General features: G+C 46.6%; 1 protein-coding gene across 1 annotated transcript in view; it reads left to right on the top strand.

Moving 5' to 3' along the window:
* Positions 1 to 1,983: 1,983 nt before the first annotated feature.
* Positions 1,984 to 11,278, top strand: part of LOC130126888 (ovarian cancer G-protein coupled receptor 1) — a 65,922-nt gene continuing 56,627 nt past the window's right edge. The window contains exon 1 of the mRNA XM_056296533.1: positions 1,984 to 2,122. The gene's annotated coding sequence lies outside the window, so the exon portion shown is untranslated. The remainder of the gene's footprint in view (positions 2,123 to 11,278) is intronic.

Below are 11,278 nucleotides of genomic sequence, written 5' to 3'. Positions count from 1 at the left end.
GGCTATCATAGCTTTCCTCTTTAGTTAGTTAGCTATCACAGCGTTCCTCTTTAGCTACTTGGCTATCATAGCGTTCCTCTTTAGCTAGTTAGCTATCATAGCTTTCCTCTTTAGCTAGTTAGCTATCATAGCTTTCCTCTTTAGCTAGTTAGCGATCATAGCGTTCCTCTTTAGCTAGTTAGCTATCATAGCGTTCCTCTTTAGCTAGTTAGCTATCATAGCGTTCCTCTTTAGCTAGCTAGTTAGCTATCATAGCTTTCCTCTTTAGCTAGTTAGCTAGCCACCTTTCTTTTAAAAGCTCCTAGCTCACCTTTCTTTTGGAAGAAATTACTCAGCAGTTGTTTTCCCTCCTTTTGCCTGCTCTCCCTTTTCTTTTCTCTTCTGGAACCCAGATTTTGCTCTTTGGGAAAGACACGACTCTGCGCTTGTTAGCAGTCACTCGCGACAGGACTAGATGAGCTGCATTGAGAGACGCTCGTGAAGGGCGGAGTAAACCGTTTTGCACCTTTTGTAAGGGCTGAGAGAGGCCTCAGAGAGGGGTGGGAGGGGCCTCAGCGAGGGGTGGGAGGGGCCTCAGAGAGGGCTGAGAGGGGCCTCAGAGAGGGGTGGGAGGGGCCTCAGAGAGGGGTGGGAGGGGCCTCAGAGAGCCTCCACTGTTTTCTTTAAATCCCTCAAATGATGTATTGAGCCAGTTTTAACCGAAGTTATGACACTAATTACTTAGAAATAAAACATTTGCAAACCAAAACGTTTAATTCCAGGCTTCCCGAGACCCCCCCTCTTTTCTGGGCCCTAGTAGCCCCCCCCCCAGTACAAAATCGCTGGTCTCAGTAGTGCAGCGTACACCAGGTCTGACACCAGCAGGGTGCGAGTGGAAACCCCCCAGACAGAAGTGTGACATGCGGGCAGAGACGCAGCAGGCTTCTAACGGACCCTGCTGGCACTTCCTGGTTCCGCTCTATCAGCCGGTGCGGCTGTGTGCTGCGGAGTGATATGACTGTAGTTCCGGCAGTCAAAACGGCTCAAAATGTGATTCTGGAGAACTGACCCATGCCGGTGCACCCACAAGCTTCTCTAATAAAGTTTTATAAAGTGGCACTCGCACACATTTCAATGGGGGATTCTTTTTTGGACCCCCCCCCTCTTTCTCCCCAGTCTTCCGAGCCGTCCCGGTCGCTGCTCCCCCCCCCCCCCTGCTGATCCGGGGAGGGCTGCAGACCACCACGTACCTCCTCCCATACATGTGGAGTCACCAGCCGCTTCTTTTCACCTGACAGCGAGGAGTTTCACCAGGGGTACGTAGCGCGTGGAGGATCACGCCATTCCCCCTAGCCCCCCCCCCACCCAACAGGCACCCCGACCGACCAGAGGAGGCGCTAGTGCAGCGACCAGACACACACCCACACCCGGCTTTCCACCCGCAGACACGGCCAATTGTGTCTGTAGAGACGCCCGACCAAGCCGGAGGCACCACGGGGATTCGAACCAACGATCTCTAGGCTAGTAAGGGGGGGGGGCGGTCTTTTTGAACCAAATTTTAAAACCCAACTTCCAGATCCATCAAAGTAAAGAAATCCAGAGGGCTGTAAACGGGGTTTCCACGCGCCCAGGAAAAGCTGGAAACTAATGATGATGATGATGATGATGATGATAATAATAATAATAAAGCTTTATGGAAATCAGCTGGGTGTCAGAGGCGTAGTGAGAGCTAAAATAGACGGACAGGAAGAGAATAAGAAGATGATGAAAACGGGGATGAACAAGAGAGAGGGGGTAGTTGGGGGGGGTGTCTGACGGCAGGGCGGGGGCGGGGGGTGTGTCTGTGGCAGGGCGGGGGTGGGGGTGTCTGACGGCAGGGCGGGGGCGGGGGGTGTGTCTGTGGCGGCGGAGGCGGGGGGTGGTGTCTGTGGCGGCAGTCATGAAACCCGGGTGTGTTTCCCGCCCCTCTTGACGGAAAGTGATGTGTTTTGTGGGGGTGGGGGGTGGAAACCAAGGTGTCGTGTTGACGTCACGCGTTCCCGCCCGACACCAGCCTGCGCTGAGGGGTCGGTCGGCGCGCGTGCGGGAGAGGGAGCGCGCGCTTCCACCGCTGACAGACGCGCCGTGCTTTAAATCTGACACGGTAAGAGAAACCCGCTCTCTGGCCTTTCTGTCGCCTGGCCACGGCGGCTGGTACGGCACGCTTCCCGACACGCGCCGCCACGCGTCCTACTGGTTCTTATCTACTGCAGTAGTTGTCATATGTGTGTTTAAATTCTAGAGTAGTTGTCATGTTGTGTGTTTTTATCTACTGGAGTAGTTGTCATGTTGTGTGTTTTATCTACTGGAGTAGTTGTCATGTTGTGTGTTTTTATCTACTAGAGTAGTTGTCATTTTGTGTGTTTTTATCTACTAGAATAGTTGTCATGTTGTGTGTGTTTTATCTACTAGAATAGTTGTCATGTTGTGTGTTTTTATCTACTAGAATAGTTGTCATGTTGTGTGTGTTTTATCTACTAGAATAGTTGTCATGTTGTGTGTTTTTATCTACTAGAATAGTTGTCATGTTGTGTGTTTATCTACTAGAATAGTTGTCATGTTGTGTGTTTTATCTACTAGAGTAGTTGTCATGTTGTGTGTTTTTATCTACTAGAATAGTTGTCATGTTGTGTGTGTTTTATCTACTGGAGTAGTTGTCATGTTGTGTGTGTTTATCTACTAGAATAGTTGTCATGTTGTGTGTTTTATCTACTAGAATAGTTGTCATGTTGTGTGTTTTTATCTACTGGAGTGGTTGTCATGTTGTGTGTTTTTATCTACTGGAGTAGTTGTCATGTTGTGTGTTTTTATCTGCTAGAATAGTTGTCATGTTGTGTGCCGCTATATGAATGTGAAGGCATGACACAGTCAGGTTAGCTGTGTGTCATTTGTGTGTTTTTCTCGCTCTGGAACTCTTATTACAGCGTTATTACAGCGTTACTACAACGACAAACATCAGCTTGTTTGTCGTCAGGCGTGTGGGTTTGCGTGAAGGGAGTCTGGACATGTGTGACGTGTTAAGGATGTTGATAAAACGGTGGGAAACACGTTTCTCATCGGATGCGTTGATCTAATTCTAATCCTACACGTTTTGCTGCTGAGCTCTAGTTTTGCTGCTGAGCTCTAGTTTTCCCGCTGAGCTCTAGTTTTCCTGCTGAGCTCTAGTTTTCCTGCTTATCTCAATATTTCATTTAATTTACCAATATTTTCAGACGTATTCGCGTACCAACCACAAACAAATACATTGCCACGTGTGTGAATGAATTAACTGTAAAGCGCTTTGAGTGCAGCTAGACAAGCGTGACAGAAATGCAGCTTGATTGATTTCATTTTATTTACCGATATTTCAGTCAACAACAACAAGACGCGTGGAAACAGCTCACGTACCGCGGTGCTATTACGGTACAGTTGCCATGGTAAACTTTCTTATGGGCCATTAAGCATAGACTCAAATGAAATGATGACGTAATTTTCTCATTTCATTTCCTAATTCTGTAGCATTTCCCTGTGAAACTGGTGTCAGACTGGTGTGTGAAGCCTAAACATGCTCTTTACATGGACTTTACATGGACTTTACATTGACTTTACATGCTCTTTACATGCTCTTTACATGCTCTTTACATGCTCTTTACATGGACTTTACATTGACTTTACATGCTCTTTACATGCTCTTTACATGCTCTTTACATGGACTTTACATGCTCTTTACATGCTCTTTACATGCTCTTTTCATGCTCTTTACATGGACTTTACATGCTCTTTACATTGACTTTACATGTTCTTTACATGCTCTTTACATGCTCTTTACATGGACTTTACATTGACTTTACATGCTCTTTACATGCTCTTTACATGGACTTTACATGCTCTTTACATGCTCTTTACATGCTCTTTTCATGCTCTTTACATGGACTTTACATTCTCCTTACATTGACTTTACATGTTCTTTACATACTCTTTACATGGACTTTACATTGACTTTACATGCTCTTTACATGGACTTTACATGGACTTTACATGCTCTTCACATGCTCTTTACATGCTCTTTACATGGACTTTACATGTTCTTTACATGCTCTTTACATGGACTTTACATGGACTTAACATGGACTTTACATGCTCTTTACATGGACTTTACATGGACTTTACATGTTCTTTACATGCTCTTTACATGGACTTTACATGCTCTTTGCATGGACTTTACATGCTCTTTACATGCTCTTTACATGGACTTTACATTGACTTTACATGCTCGTTACATGCTCTTTACATGAACTTTACATGGACTTTACATGCTCTTTACATGGATTTTACATTGACATTACATGCTCTTTACATGGACTTTACATGCTCATTACATGCTCTTTACATGGACTTTACATTGACTTTACATGCTCTTTACATGCTCTTTACATGCTCTTTACATGCTCTTTTCATGCTCTTTACATGGACTTTACATGCTCTTTACATTGACTTTACATGTTCTTTACATGCTCTTTACATGGACTTTACATTGACTTTACATGCTCTTTACATGGACTTTACATGGACTTAACATGCTCTTCACACGCTCTTTACATGCTCTTTACATGGACTTTACATGCTCTTTACATGCTCTTTACATGGACTTTACATGTTCTTTACATGCTCTTTACACGCTCTTTACATGCTCTTTACATGCTCTTTACATGCTCTTTTCATGCTCCTTACATGCTCTTTACATGTTCTTTACATGGACTTTACATTGACTTTACATGCTCGTTACATGCTCTTTACATGGACTTTACATGGACTTTACATGCTCTTTACATGGACTTTACATGCTCTTTACATGCTCTTTGCATGGACTTTACATGGACTTTACATGCTCTTTACATGGACTTTACATGCTCTTTACATCATCTTTACATGGACTTTACATGGACTTTACATGGACTTTACATGCTCTTTGCATGGGCTTTACATGGACTTCACATGGACTTTACATGGCTTTACATGCTCTTTACATGGACTTTACATGCTCTTTACATGGACTGGCCTGTCCACTGCGCTGCAGGGAGGCTGCAGATGGAGCTCGCTATGCTTTATATATATATATATATCGTTGAGACTGTCCCGTCCGCTGCCTGCTGACCAAGGGGCTGTGGTCACGTGTCAGACCTGTAACACTGACTGACCTGCAGACTGATTTGCTGGTCCACTAGTGGGCATCTGAGTGAGTTGCTCCGGAGGATGGAGACGGGGAGGCTGGGAGATGGATGGATGTGGTTTGGATAAACAGCGGTTTGGCCAGTGGCAGGCTGGATGACTGAAACACGGACTCGGGGCTGACCGGGTGAGTGGTAGCTTGCAAGGAAGAGCAGCAGATGAGAGTTTCCTGCAGGTGTGAAAGAACTTAAACAATGTGAATGGATGTCAGTCACAGTAGCCTTTATGTTATTCCGCCAGCAAGGTTAGCCGAAGGGCTTCTGTAATATTGGACGGGCCAGATGGATTCTGGTAAGTGATAGACGAGCCACAGCCGAGTGACAGCTCAGGTGGCCGGTATCAAACCATCGGTGTTTTCTTTACCTCTGGAAGCAAAGAAAACATGCAGCCTGATCCTGCACACCTTACCCGGCACGGCGTGTTGGGGACGCGTCTTTATCAGCTCACACAACACCACACGTTTGATTATAACCTCCCAACGTGGTTTGTCGCCACCTTGTGGCAAAGCTTTTACACCACCAGCCTGTTTCTTCTAAAGAGAAGAGGCTGGAAGCAAGTTCCTGCACAACGCTTTACTGCGAAACTATACATTATACATACATACATACATACACACATACATGTATGTATGTGTGTATGTATGTATGTATATATATGTGTGTATATGTGTGTATATGTGTGTATGTATATGTATGTGTATGTATGTATGTATATATATATGTGTGTGTGTGTATGTATGTATGTATGTATGTATGTATGTATGTATGCATGCATGTATGTATGTATATGTATATATATGTGTGTGTGTATGTATGTATGTATGTATGTATGTATGTATGTATGTATGTATGTATGTATGTATGTATGTATGTGTGTGTGTGTATGTATGTATGTATGTGTGTATGTATATATGTATATATGTATGTATGTATATGTATGTATGTATATATATATAATCCAGTGAGTCAAGTAAATTCTGTATGAGACAGTACAAGCCTGGTCCATGCCATAAGCATCACCGGCTGTCAGTAAAGCTACACGAGGAAGAACGCGCCATGTTCTGCCTCGTCACGCACATCACGTGCACAACGTCCAATGGGGAAGGGAGAGGTGCGACATTCAAAAACTCAAAAACACGTGTTCGCCAACGGTGCAATGGATTATGGGGTTATTTGTCTATTGTCATGATTTATGTGTAATTACAACACAGGGGCTTGAGTGTGCGTGTGTGTGTGTGTGTGTGTGTGTGTGTGTGTGTGTGTGTGTGTGTGTGTGTGTGTGTGTGTGTGTGTGTGTGCAGCTGGTGGCCAGTTCATTGTGTTATTCCGTCAGGACACTTGTGGTGTGCAGAAGATTGTTCAGCGACACACAAGAGTACACATGTCCCTGCTGGGTGAACAGGCGGAATAATTCATGTTTCTGGCCGCCACACGTGTGTGTGTGTGTGTGTGTGTGTGTGTGTGTGTGTGTGTGTGTGTGTGTGTGTGTGTGTGTGTGTGTGTGTGTGTGTGTGTGTGTGTGTGTGTGTGTGTGTGCTTTAAACCCCTTTTTGAATGTTCCTGTGTGAGACCCACGCATGACTCTATGTAGTCGTTGTCGTCTCTCATCACCGTAGCTGAGTGGGTAGATACCCCCCCCCCTCCATCCGTCTGGCAGTTTCCTTGGAGTGAGTGGTTCACACCGCAGTTCAGTTGGGGGGAGTCCGGTTGTGATGAAGGTGTCACATCAATGACACCTTCATCACAACATTATGTGTGTGTGTTTTTGTGTTTGTGTTGCGCTGCTGGCGGAAGTGGCGTTTCGTTTCATGTCACGTGGGCGCGGATGGGAAATGAGCCCCATAGCTGTGACGTGTAATGCCGAGGCTACATACATACTGATGGTCTATAAGGTGTAATGCCGAGTCTACATACCTACTGACGGTCTATAACGTGTAATGCCGAGGCTACATACCTACTGATGGTCTATAACGTGTAATGCCGAGGCTACATATCTACTGATGGTCTATAACGTGTAATGCTGAGGCTACATACCTACTGATGGTTTATAACGTGTAATGCCGAGGCTACATACCTACTGATGGTCTATAACGAGTAATGCCGAGGCTACATACCTACTGATGGTCTATAACGTGTAATGCTGAGGCTACATACCTACTGAGGGTCTATAACGTGTAATGCCGAGGCTACATACCTACTGATGGTCTATAACGTGTAATGCCGAGGCTACATATCTACTGATGGTCTATAACGTGTAATGCCGAGGCCACATACCTACTGATGGTTTATAACGTGTAATGCCGAGGCTACATACCTACTGATGGTCTATAACGTGTAATGCCGAGGCTACATACATACTGATGGTCTATAACGTGTAATGCCGAGGCTACATACCTACTGAGGGTCTATAACGTGTAATGCCGAGTCCACATACCTACTGACGGTCTATAACGTGTAATGCCGAGGCCACATACCTACTGATGGTCTATAACGTGTAATGCCGAGGCTACATACCTACTGATGGTTTATAACGTGTAATGCTGAGGCTACATACCTACTGATGGTCTATAACGTCTAATGCCGAGGCTACATACCTACTGATGGTCTATAACGTGTAATGCCGAGGCCACATACCTACTGATGGTCTATAACGTGTAATGCCGAGGCTACATACCTACTGATGGTCTATAACGTGTAATGCTGAGGCTACATACCTACTGATGGTTTATAACGTGTAATGCCGAGGCTACATACCTACTGATGGTCTATAACGTGTAATGCCGAGTCCACATACCTACTGATGGTCTATAACGTCTAATGCCGAGGCCACATACCTACTGATGGTCTATAACGTGTAATGCTGAGGCCACATACCTACTGATGGTCTGTAACGTGTAATGCCGAGTCTACATACCTACTGATGGTCTATAACGTGTAATGCCGAGGCCACATACCTACTGATGGTCTATAACGTGTAATGCCGAGTCCACATACCTACTGATGGTCTATAACGTGTAATGCCGAGGCTACATACATAGTGATGGTCTATAACGTGTAATGTCGAGGCTACATACCTACTGATGGTCTATAACGTGTAATGCCGAGGCTACATACCTACTGATGGTCTATAACGTCTAATGCCGAGGCCACATACCTACTGATGGTCTATAACGTGTAATGCCGAGGCCACATACCTACTGATGGTCTGTAACGTGTAATGCCGAGGCCACATACCTACTGATGGTCTATAACGTGTAATGCCGAGGCCACATACCTACTGATGGTCTATAACGTGTAATGCCGAGGCTACATACCTACTGATTGTTTATAACGTGTAATGCCGAGGCCACATACCTACTGATGGTCTATAACGTGTAATGCCGAGGCCACATACCTACTGATGGTCTATAACGTGTAATGCCGAGGCCATATACCTACTGATGGTCTATAACGTGTAATGCCGAGGCCACATACCTACTGATGGTCTATAACGTGTAATGCCGAGGCCACATACCTACTGATGGTCTATGACGCGTAATGCCGAGGCCACATACCTACTGATGGTCTATAACGTGTAATGCCGAGGCCACATACCTACTGACGGTCTATGACGTGTAATGCCGAGGCCACATACCTACTGATGGTCTATAACGTGTAATGCCGAGGCCACATACCTACTGACGGTCTATAACGTGTAATGCTGAGGCCACATACCTACTGATGGTCTATAACGTGTAATGCCGAGGCCACATACCTACTGATGGTCTATAAGGTGTAATGCCGAGTCTACATACCTACTGACGGTCTATAACGTGTAATGCCGAGTCTACATACCTACTGACGGTCTATAACGTGTAATGCCGAGGCTACATACCTACTGATGGTCTATAACGTGTAATGCCGAGTCCACATACCTACTGACGGTCTATAACGTGTAATGCCGAGTCTACATACCTACTGACGGTCTATAACGTGTAATGCCGAGGCTACATACCTACTGAGGGTCTATAACATGTAATGCCGAGGCCACATACCTACTGAGGGTCTATAACGTGTAATGCCGAGGCCACATACCTACTGATGGTCTATAACGTGTAATGCCGAGGCTACATACCTACTGATGGTCTATAACGTGTAATGCTGAGGCTACATACCTACTGATGGTTTATAACGTGTAATGCCGAGGCTACATACCTACTGATGGTCTATAACGTGTAATGCCGAGGCTACATACCTACTGATGGTCTATAACGTGTAATGCCGAGGCTACATACCTACTGATGGTCTATAACGTGTAAAACCGAGGCTACATACATACTGATGGTCTATAACGTGTAATGCCGAGGCCACATACCTACTGATGGTCTATGACGTGTAATGCCGAGGCCACATACCTACTGATGGTCTATAACGTGTAATGCCGAGGCTACATACATACTGATGGTCTATAACGTGTAAAACCGAGGCTACATACATACTGATGGTCTATAACGTGTAATGCCGAGGCCACATACCTACTGATGGTCTATGACGTGTAATGCCGAGGCCACATACCTACTGATGGTCTATAACGTGTAATGCCGAGGCCACATACCTACTGATGGTGAGCCGGACCTGCTGGACCGGGACGGTAGTCCACCCCAGCTACTTTACAGTGACGCGCTTCACTTCACTCGTTCTTCCCCGCCGCCACTTGCAGGTCCTCCCCTCAGAGCAGCCTGGGATCCTCGTCCGCAGCCACGCGTGTTGTCGGCAGCCACGCGTGTGGCGCCCCCTGTTGAACCGCAGCGCCCTTCATCTTCTCCGCGTCAGTCACACAGCCGTGACGCACGCGCACACGTCCCGCACACCACGCAGGGAAACACGTGTTCTTTCTTCCCTTCTCACTTCCTGGCCTCGGAGTGCGGGACTCCACCTCGCACGGAACCAGCCAGGTTGTCAGGTGCCGTTTCCACCGAACAGATGGACCCGATCAGAAAACGCCCAGCCGCCCACCGAACCCATGCAGATGGAGGCCCTGCGGGGCCAGTCGTCTAGCTGGGTGGAGGGGGGGGGCAGTTCTGCTAAAAGAAGAAAAGATGACTTCATACATGACTTCCTCTGAGCACTCTGTGTTTCATCTGTTTCTGTATGGTTCACCCACCTTCACCCACCTTCACCCACCTTCACCCACCTTCACCCACCACCCCTCACCTTCACCCACCTTCACCCACCGCCCCTCACCTTCACCTACCTTCACCCACCGCCCCTCACCTTCATCCACCTTCACCCACCGCCCCTCACCTTCATCCACCTTCACCCACCGCCCCTCACCTTCACCTACCTTCACCCACCGCCCCTCACCTTCACCTACCTTCACCCACCACCCCTCACCTTCACCCATCTTCGCCCACCACCCCTCACCTTCACCCACCTTCACCCACCACCCCTCACCTTCACCTTCACCTTCACCCACCAACCCTTACCTTCACCCACCACCCCTCACCTTCACCCACCACCCTTCACCTTCACCCACCTTCACCCACCGCCCAGTGGCTGCTGGGATAGGTTGCAGCATCCCCGCCACCCTGAGAGCAGGATAAGCGGTTCAGATAATGGATGGATGGATGGATATTCAAGATGGAGGTGTTAATGAAGATGTGATGATGTCATCAGCTCGGAGGCTGGCGGCACTGCCGGGAGGGCTTTTCCAGTAGTTTTCCGTTTTTTCCTCAAAATCGAAATTTGAGTGAAATAAGATGCTCTGAAATGTTAGATTCAGTCTTTCATCTGTGCATCAGATCAGCGCAGTTGGACGCCGTGTAGACTAAATAGAGGATGCAGTAAAGGAAAAACGGTACAACAAAGAAGCTGAGTGATGACACAGGCAGCTACACAGATGAGGGACGTTAGGTTGAATGTCTGACTCAGATAACCAACCAGTCTCATTAGTAGTAGTACTCATATGTACTCATAGTATTACCCATTACTCATAGTAGTCGTCGTCTCATATGGGACTTGCATGCTGCAAGTGGAAGTGTTTGAAAGGCCATTGTGTTGAGTGCTGCCCTGCA

Source organism: Lampris incognitus, chromosome 16 (genome assembly GCF_029633865.1).
Source record: "Lampris incognitus isolate fLamInc1 chromosome 16, fLamInc1.hap2, whole genome shotgun sequence".
In the NCBI taxonomy this organism is placed as follows: domain Eukaryota; kingdom Metazoa; phylum Chordata; class Actinopteri; order Lampriformes; family Lampridae; genus Lampris; species Lampris incognitus.
Note: the sequence above shows the minus strand (reverse complement) of the source record. Positions and strands in the feature narration are given on the sequence as shown.